We start from the raw sequence: 10,335 nt of genomic DNA, 5'->3' as shown, positions 1-10,335 counted from the left end.
CATGGGTGGATCGGCTCTTTGAGCCGATTCACGAGATAACCCGAGAGCCGATCGAGGCTCGAATTTGACGTTTACGTGTGTGCCCTGCGAGGAAACTAAGCGAGGCATCATCCACACCTTCCTGACCAGGTATAGGTCGGGTGGCACGCCCTTGCGACAGCATCGGGCGTGTGACCAGAAGGCTTTGCGGGCCGTCGCTCAGAGGGACTGGGGCCAGCCGCAGCCCTAGTTGTACCCGGCTCTACGGTGTTGCCAGTCGTTGCTCGACGGTGGGTTTCTGACCGCAACACATTCTGGCACGCCCGGTGGGACGATCTCCGACATCCACCGCATCGCCATCTACATCTGAGATGGCGGAAGGCACTCCGGTCAAGTACGAGGATCTGTCTGACGAGCTCAAGAAGAAGCACGACGAGATCAAGGCAGTCCTCGATGCCGACCTCATCGGCTCTTTCCACAGAGACCCGTTCTCATGGCATCAGGTGGAACGGCTTTACATCCGAGGGTGCCCTCGACCAAGTAGATCTGTCCACCCCTTCAGAAGAACGGACCAGAGCTCTGCGCCGGGAAGTTAACTACATGGTAGCTCAATCTGTTTACCGCCATGGCAAAGACAAAAAAGAGGGCAGTCACTCTGGTGGCAAAGACAAAGAGGAGGCCGGTTCAAGCGATCGGCTTCGATATAATGATAAAAGGTACAACAATGAAGACGGTATAGAGTCTTATAATGCTTTCAATATGTCTTTTATGTGAGTTTTGCTGTACCGGTTCATACTTGTGTTTGCTTTAAACAACCTTGCTAGCCTAAATCTTGTATCGAGAGGGATTACTTCTCATGCATCCAAAATCCTTGAGCCAAACACTATGCCACTTGTGTCCACCATACCTACCTACTACATAGCATTTCTCCGCCATTCCAAAGTAAATTGCTTGAGTGCTACCTTTGAAATTTCTATTCTTTATCTTTGCAATATATAGCTCATGGAGCAAATAGCTTAAAACCTATTGTGGTATTGAATATGTACTTATGCATATTATTTCTTATTAAGTTGCTTGTTGGGCGATAACCATGTTCCTGGGGACGCCATCAACTATTTCTTTGTTGAATATCATGTGAGTCGCTATGCATGTTCGTCTTGTCTGAAGTAAGGGTGATTTATCATGATCAAATGGTTTGAGTATGCATATTGTTAGAGAAGAACATTGGGCCGCTAACTAAAGCCATGATCCATGGTGGAAGTTTCAGTTTGGACAACAAACCTCAATCTCTTATGAGAATTTTATCTCGTTGTTGAATGCTTATGCATTAAAGAGGAGTCCACTATCTGTTGTCTATGTTGTCCCGGTATGGATGTCTAAGTTGAGAATAATCAAAAGCGAGAAATCCAATGCGAGCTTTCTCCTTAGACCTTTGTACGGGCGGCATAGAGGTACCCCTTTGTGACACTTGGTTAAAACGTATGCTATGCTATGATAATCCATGTAAATCCAAGCTAATTAGGACAAGGTGCGGGCACTATTGGTATACTATGCATGAGGCTTGCAACTTGTAGGATGTAATTTACATAACTCATATGCTTTATTACTACCGTTGACAAAGTTGTTTCTTATTTTCAAAATAAAAGCTCTAGCACAAATATAGCAATCCATGCTTCCCTCTGCGAAGGGCCCTTTCTTCTACTTTTATTGTTGAGTCAGTTTACCCATTTCCTTCTATCTAAAAAAGCAAACACTTGTGTTAACTGTGCATTGATTCCTACATACTTGCATATTGCACTTGTTATATTACTTTATGTTGACAATATCCAGAAGATATACACAAAGCTGCATTCGGAGTAACGAGGTTCAGTGGGCTTGTTTGAATATGTAGTCATGACATTTGGACTGAAGAACGCTGGTGCAACGTGCCAAAGAGCCATGAACTACATATTTCATGATCTGATCGGCAAACTGGTTGAGATCTACATTGACGACGTGGTGGTCAAGTCTGTCTCCGTAGAGGGACACTTGGAGGATTTACGACGCATCCGGGACCGAACTAGGAAATTCGGTCTAAGGATGAATCCGAAGAAGTGTGCATTTGGAGTGACGGCCGGTCAATTCTTGGGCTTCTTGGTTCATGAACGAGGAATTGAGATCGGCCTAAAAAGTTAGGAGGAAGTGCGCACAATGAAGCCGCCTACCACGAAAAAGGAACTACAGTGTCAAATCGTGCAGAGAAGTTGAGAAGGCAAGGCATCATGATGAAGGATACTGCGATGGTTCTGCCACGACATGACCCGACGAAGAAAAAGCAGAGTGATTTTGGAATTATCAATTCCAAAACCAGGGGGGCATGTGTTATCACCAGAATTTGACCGGATCAGAGGTGGGCCGTGATTGGAGATAGGCTTGAAGAGTATACATGGGAGGAATACATGAATCGGCCTTGTGTATCAAGTTTGGGCTAATTGCCCGTGTATCTGTACCATAGTAGGATACGTGTCGGTTAGAAGTTAGAGTTTTACCCGTGCACGGTTAGGTGCACGCCTGAATTAGAAAGTCCCCGGACTATAAATATGTATCTAGGGTTTATGGAATAAACAACAACCAACGTTCAACACAAACAAATCTCGGCGCATCGCCAACTCCTTCGTCTCGAGGGTTTCTATCGGTAAGCATCATGCTGCCTAGATCGCATCTTGCGATCTAGGCAGCAGAAGCTATCCATGTTGTTCATGCGTTGCTCGTCTTTGAAGCCTTTTTGATGGCGAGCAACGTAGTTATCTTAGATATGTTAGGGTTAGCATTGTTCTTCGTATCATATGCTATCGTAGTGCGACCCTTGCATGTCTAGCCGCCCTTACACCTATCTCGGGTGTAGGGGCGGCACCCGCTTGATCATTGTTTAGTAGATCTGATCCGTTACGGTTGCTCCTTGATTCTTCAAGGATTAGTTTAATATCCGCAATAGTTAGGCCTTACAAAGGGTTGGAGGATCCAGCGGCATGTAGGGTGTAGTTTGCTAGCCCTAGACAGGATGTTCCGAGGATCAACCTCGTGTTGGTTTTTAGGCCCTGTCTAGGATCGACTTACGATCACCGTACGCGAGCGCGAGGCCCAATCGTGAGTAGGATGATCCGATTATGCGGTGAAAACCCTAAATCGTCGTAGATCATATTAGCTTTATCTTGATCAAGCGGGACCACCATATATTCGGACACCTTGTCCGAATCATGGGTGGATCGGCTCTTTGAGCCGATTCACGAGATAACTGAGAGCCGATCGAGGCTCGTATTTAACGTTTACGTGTGTGCCCTGCAGGAAACTAAGCGAGGCATCATCCACACCTTCACGACCAGGTATAGGTCAGGTGGCACGCCCTTGCGACAGCATCGGGCGTGTGACCAGAAGGCTTTGCGGGCCGTCGCTCAGAGGGACTGGGGCCAGCCGCAGCCCTAGTTGTTCCCGGCTCTACGGTGTTGCCAGTCGTTGCTCGACGGTGGGTTTCTGACCGCAACACATTCTGCTGTCGCAAGGGCGTGCCAGAATGTGTTGCGGTCAGAAACCCACCATCGAGCAACGACTGGCAACACCGTAGAGCCGGGAACAACTAGGGCTGCGGCTGGCCCCAGTCCCTCTGAGCGACGGCCTGCAAAGCCTTCTGGTCACACGCCCGATGCTGTCGCAAGGCGTGCCACCGACCTATACCTGGTCGAGAAGGTGTGGATGATGCCTCGCTAGTTTCCTGCAGGCACACGCGTAAACGTTAAATACGAGCCTCGATCGGCTCTCGAGTTATCCGTGAATCGGCTCAAAGAGCCGATCCACCCATGATTCGGACAAGGTTTCCGAATATATGGTGGTCCTGCTTGATCAAGATAAAGCTAATATGATCTACGACGATTTAGGGTTTTCACCGCATAATCGGATCATCCTACTCACGATTGGGCCTCGCGCTCGCACGGTGATCGTAAGTCGATCCTAGACGGGCCTAAAAACCAACACGAGGTTGATCCTGAACATCTGTCTAGGGCTAGCAAACTACACCCTACACGCAGCTGGATCCTCCAACCCTTGTAAGGCCTAACTATTGCGGATATTAAACTAATCCTTGAAGAATCAAGGAGCAACCGTAACGGATCAGATCTACTAAACAATGATCAAGCGATGCCGCCCTACACCTGAGATAGGTGTAGGGCGGCTAGACATGCAAGGGTCGCACTACGATAGCATATGATACGAAGAACAATGCTAACCCTAACATATCTAAGATAACTACGTTGCTCGCCATCAAAAAGGCTTCAGCACGAGCAACGCATGAACAACATGGATAGCTTCTGCTGCCTAGATCGCAAGATGCGATCTAGGCAGCATGATGCTTACCGATAGAAACCCTCGAGACGAAGGAGTTGGCGATGCGCCGAGATTTGTTTGTGTTGAACGTTGGTTGTTGTTTATTCCATAAACCCTAGATACATATTTATAGTCCGGGGACTTTCTATTCGGCGTGCACCTAACCGCACGGGTAAAACTCTAACTCTAACCGACACGTATCCTACTATGGTACAGATACACGGGCAATTAGCCCAAACTTGATATACAAGGCCGATTCATGTATTCCTCCCATGTATACTCTTCAAGCCTATCTCCAATCACGGCCCACCTCTGATCCGGTCAAATTCTGGTGATAACAAAAGGTGACAGTGTGTGCACCGTGTGGGTCTCTTAGGCTATATTTCACAGAATACTTACTCACTGTTATGAATGGCGTAGTGAAGTGCTTATTTATATCTCTTTATGATTGCAATGTGTTTTGTATCACAATTTATCTATGTGCTACTCTAGCAATGTTATTAAATTAGTTCTATTCCTCCTGCACGGTGTAATGGTGACAGTGTGTGCATCCGTGTTAGTACTTGGCGTATGCTATGATCATGATCTCTTGTAGATTTTGAACTTAACTATTGCTATGATAGTATTGATGTGATCTATTCCTCCTACATAGCGTGAAGGTGACAGTGTGCATGCTGTGTTAGTACTTGGTTTAGTCGTGTTGATCTTTCTTGCACTCTAAGGTTATTTAAATATGAACATTGAATTGTGGAGCTTGTTAACTCCGGCATTGAGGGTTCGTGTAATCCTACGCAATGTGTTCATCATCCAACAAGAGTGTAGAGTATGCATTTATCTATTCCGTTATGTGATCAATGTTGAGAGTGTCCACTAGTGAAAGTCTAATCCCTAGGCCTTGTTCCTAAATATCGCTATCGCTCGCTTGTTTACTTGTTTTACTTGCGTTACTACTGCTGCGCATTACTACTGCTACCATATTACCACCATCAACTACACGCCATTACTACTGCTCATATTCATTCATACCACCTGTATTTCACTATCTCTTCGCCGAACTAGTGCACCTATTAGGTGTGTTGGGGACACAAGAGACTTCTTGCTTTGTGGTTGCAGGGTTGCATGAGAGGGATATCTTTGACCTCTTCCTCCCCGAGATCGATAAACCTTGGGTGATCCACTTAAGGGAAACTTGCTGCTGTTCTACAAACCTCTCGCTCTTGGAGGCCCAACACTCGTCTACAAGAATAGAAGCTCCCGTAGACATCAAGCACTTTTTGGCGCCGTTGCCGAGGAGGAAAGGTAAAAAGGCACTCATACTCCGGTTCCGGGTAGCAGTACTTTTACGGCGCCATTGTGTTTGTGCTCGAAGCTATTTCCTTTAGATCCTGCAATTGCATCTTTTTGTTTCTTGTTTACACTAGTTTGGCATAATGGACAACAATGAGCTTCTTATTCTATTTCCTGATTTAAAACATGGATTGTTTGATGCGAAAATTAAAAAACCTATGGAATCTTATTTGCATGCTTGGTAGTAATATTAGTATGAACGCTTTGAACACCATTGTTGATAATGATATAGAAAGTTCTAAGCTTGGGGAAGCTGGTTTTCATGATCTTTTTAGTCCCCCAAGCATTGAGGAGAAAATTTTCTTTGATGATACTTTGTCTCCTATTTATGATGATTATAATAGTGGTCTTTTGGTACAACCTACTATGGAGAGTAAATTTTATTGTGATTATACTATGCCTCCTACACTTGAAGAGAATAATAATGATAGCTACTTTGTTGAATTTGCTCCCACTATTACTAATAAAATTGACTATGCTTATGTAGAGAGTAATAATTTTATGCATGAGACTCATGATAAGAATGCTTTATGTGATAGTTATATTGTTGAGTTTGCTCATGATGCTACTGAAAGTTATTATGAGAGAGGAAAATATGGTTGTAGAAATTTTCATGTTACTAAAATGCCTCTCTATGTGCTGAAATTTTTGAAGCTACACTTGTTTTATCTTCCTATGCTTGTTACTTTGCTCTTCATGAACTTGTTTATTTACAAGATTCCTATGCATAGGAAGCATGTTAGACTTAAATTTGTTTTGAATTTGCTTCTTGATGCTCTCTTTTGCTTCATACTCTATTTTTCATGTGAGCATCATTAAAGCTGCTTGAGCCCATCTTAACGGCTATAAAGAAAGAACTTCTTGGGAGATAACCCATGTGTTATTTTGCTACAGTACTTTGTTTTATATTTGTGTCTTGGAAGTTGTTTACTACTGTAGCAACCTCTCCTTATCTTAGTTTTGTGTTTTGTTGAGCCAAGTAAAGTCTTTGATAGCAAGGTTGATACTAGATTTGGATTACTGCGCAGTTCCAGATTTCTTTGCTGTCACGAATCTGGGTCTACCTCCCTGTACGTAACTCAGAAAATTAAGCCAATTTACGTGAGTGATCCTCAGATATGTACGCAACTTTCATTAAATTTGAGCATTTTCATTTGAGCAAGTCTGGTGGCCTAATAAAATCCATCTTTACGGACTGTTCTGTTTTGACAGATTCTGCCTTTTATTTCGCATTGCCTCTTTTGCTATGTTGGATGAATTTATTTGATCCATTAATGTCCAGTAGCTTTATGCAATGTCCAGAAGTGTTAAGAATCATTGTGTCACCTCTGAACATGTGAATTTTTATTGTTCACTAACCCTCTAATGAGTTGTTTCGAGTTTGGTGTGGAGGAAGTTTTCAAGGATCAAGAGAGGAGTATGATGCAATATGATCAAGGAGAGTGAAAGCTCTAAGCTTGGGGATGCCCCGGTGGTTCACCCCTGCATATTCTAAGAAGACTCAAGCGTCTAAGCTTGGGGATGCCCAAGGCATCCCCTTCTTCATCGACAACATTATCAGGTTCCTCCCCTGAAACTATATTTTTATTCCGTCACATCTTATGCACTTTGCTTGGAGCGTCGGTTTGTTTTTGTTTTTGTTTTGTTTGAATAAAATGGATCCTAGCATTCACTTTATTGGAGAGAGACACGCTCCGCTGTAGCATATGGACAAGTATGTCCTTAGGCTCTACTCATAGTATTCATGGCGAAGTTTCTTCTTCGTTAATTTGTCATATGGTTGGAATTGGAAAATGCTACATGTAGTAATTCTAAAATGTCTTGGATAAATTGATACTTGGCAATTGTTGTGCTCATGTTTAAGCTCTTGCATCATATACTTTGCACCCATTAATGAAGAAACACTTAGAGCTTGCTAATTTGGTTTGCATATTTGGTTTCTCTAGAGTCTAGATAACATCTAGTATTGAGTTTTGAACAACAAGGAAGACGGTGTGGAGTCTTATAATGTTTACAATATGTCTTTTATGTGAGTTTTGCTGCACCGTTCATCCTTGTGTTTGTTTCAAATAACCTTGCTAGCCTAAACCTTGTATCGAGAGGGAATACTTCTCATGCATCCAAAATCCTTGAGCCAACCACTATGCCACTTGTGTCCACCATACCTACCTACTACATGGTATTTATCCGCCATTCCAAAGTAAATTGCTTGAGTGCTACCTTTAAATTCCATCATTCACCTTTGCAATATATAGCTCATGGGACAAATAGCTTAAAAACTATTGTGGTATTGAATATGTACTTATGCACTTTATCTCTTATTAAGTTGCTTGTTGTGCGATAACCATGTTTCGGGGACGCCATCAACTATTCTTTGTTGAATATCATGTGAGTTGCTATGCATGTCCGTCTTGTCTGAAGTAAGAGAGATCTAGCACCTTAATGGTTGGAGCATGCATATTGTTAGAGAAGAACATTGGGCCGCTAACTAAAGCCATGATTCATGGTGGAAGTTTCGAGTTTTGGACATATATCCTCAATCTCATATGAGAATAATAATTGTTGCCACATGCTTATGCATTAAAGAGGAGTCCATTATCTGTTATCCATGTTGTCCCGGTATGGATGTCTAAGTTGAGAATAATCAAAAGCGAGAAATCCAAAATGCGAGCTTTCTCCTTAGACCTTTGTACGAGGCGGCATGGAGGTACCCCATTGTGACACTTGGTTAAAACATGTGCATTGCAAAGATCCGGTAGTCCAAGCTAATTAGGACAAGGTGCGGGCACTATTAGTATACTATGCATGAGGCTTGCAACTTGTAAGATATAATTTACATAACTCATATGCTTTATTACTACCGTTGACAAAATTGTTTCATGTTTTCAAAATAAAAGCTCTAGCACAAATATAGCAATCGATGCTTTCCTCTTTGAAGGACCATTCTCTTTACTTTTATGTTGAGTCAGTTCACCTATCTCTCTCCACCTCAAGAAGCAAACACTTGTGTGAACTGTGCATTGATTCCTACATACTTGCATATTGCACTTGTTATATTACTATATGTTGACAATTATTCATGAGATATACATGTTACAAGTTGAAAGCAACCGCTGAAACTTAATCTTCCTTTGTGTTGCTTCAATACCTTTACTTTGATTTATTTCTTTATGAGTTAACTCTTATGCAAGACTTATTGATGCTTGTCTTTAAGTACTATTCATGAAAAGTCTTTGCTTTATGATTCAGTTGTTTACTCATGTCATTACCATTGTTTTGATCGCTGCATTCATTACATATGTTTACAATATGATCAAGTTTATGATGGCATGTCACTTCAGAAATTATCTTTGTTATCGTTTTACCTGCTCGGGACGAGCAGAACTAAGCTTGGGGATGCTGATACGTCTCCGACGTATCGATAATTTCTTATGTTCCATGCCACATTATTGATGATATCTACATGTTTTATACACACTTTATGTCATATTTATGCGTTTTACGGAACTAACCTATTAACAAGATGCCGAAGTGCCGGTCCACTGTTTTCTGCTGTTTTTGGTTTCAGAAATCCTAGTAAGGAAATATTCTCGGAATCGGACGAAATCAAGACCCGAGGTTCCTATTTTTCCCGGAACCATCCGGAACACCCGAGAGCCGCCGGAGGGAAGCCACGGGGCCCCACACCACACCCGGCGCGGCCAGAGGGGGGGCCGCGCCGCCCTATGGTGTCGTGGCCCCAGGCCCCCTCCGAGGCTGCCCTTCCGCCTATTTAAAGCCCCCGTCGCGAAAACCCTATTACGAACGACGAAACCCACAAAAACCTTCTAGAGCCGCCGCCATCGCGAAGCCAAGATCTGGGGGACAGGAGTCTCTCGTTCCGGCACCTGCCGGAGCGGGGAAGTGCCCCGGAAGGCTTCTCCATCGACACCGCTGCCATCTCCACCGCCATCTTCATCACCGCTGCTGCTCCCATGAGGAGGAGTAGTTCTCCATCGAGGCTCGGGGCTGTACCGGTAGCTATGTGGTTCATCTCTCTCCTATGTACTTCAATACAATAATCTCATGAGCTGCCTTACATGATTGAGATTCATATGATGATGCTTGTAATCTAGATGTCATTGTGCTAGTCAAGTGAGTTTTACTTATCCGATCTCCGGAGACTCCTTGTCCCACGTGTGTAAAGGTCACAGTGTGTGCACCGTGTGGGTCTCTTAGGCTATATTTCACGAATACTTACTCACTGTTATGAATGGCGTAGTGAAGTGCTTATTTATATCTCTTTATGATTGCAATGTGTTTTGTATCACAATTTATCTATGTGCTACTCTAGCAATGTTATTAAATTAGTTCTATTCCTCCTGCACGGTGTAATGCATGGTGACAGTGTGTGTATCCGTGTTAGTACTTGGCGTATGCTAGGATCATGATCTCTTGTAGATTGTGAAGTTAACTATTGCTATGATAGTATTGATGTGATCTATTCCTCCTACATAGCGTGAAGGTGACAGTGTGCATGCTGTGTTAGTACTTGGTTTAGTCGTGTTGATCTTTCTTGCACTCACTACAAGAAAAGTTGCCATGGCCGACGAAGTTGAAGTCGCGCCGTGGTTGCTGGTGTACCATGGCCGACGATTTTTGGTCCCTCCGTGG

Source organism: Lolium rigidum, chromosome 6 (genome assembly GCF_022539505.1).
Source record: "Lolium rigidum isolate FL_2022 chromosome 6, APGP_CSIRO_Lrig_0.1, whole genome shotgun sequence".
NCBI lineage: Eukaryota > Viridiplantae > Streptophyta > Magnoliopsida > Poales > Poaceae > Lolium > Lolium rigidum.
Note: the sequence above shows the minus strand (reverse complement) of the source record.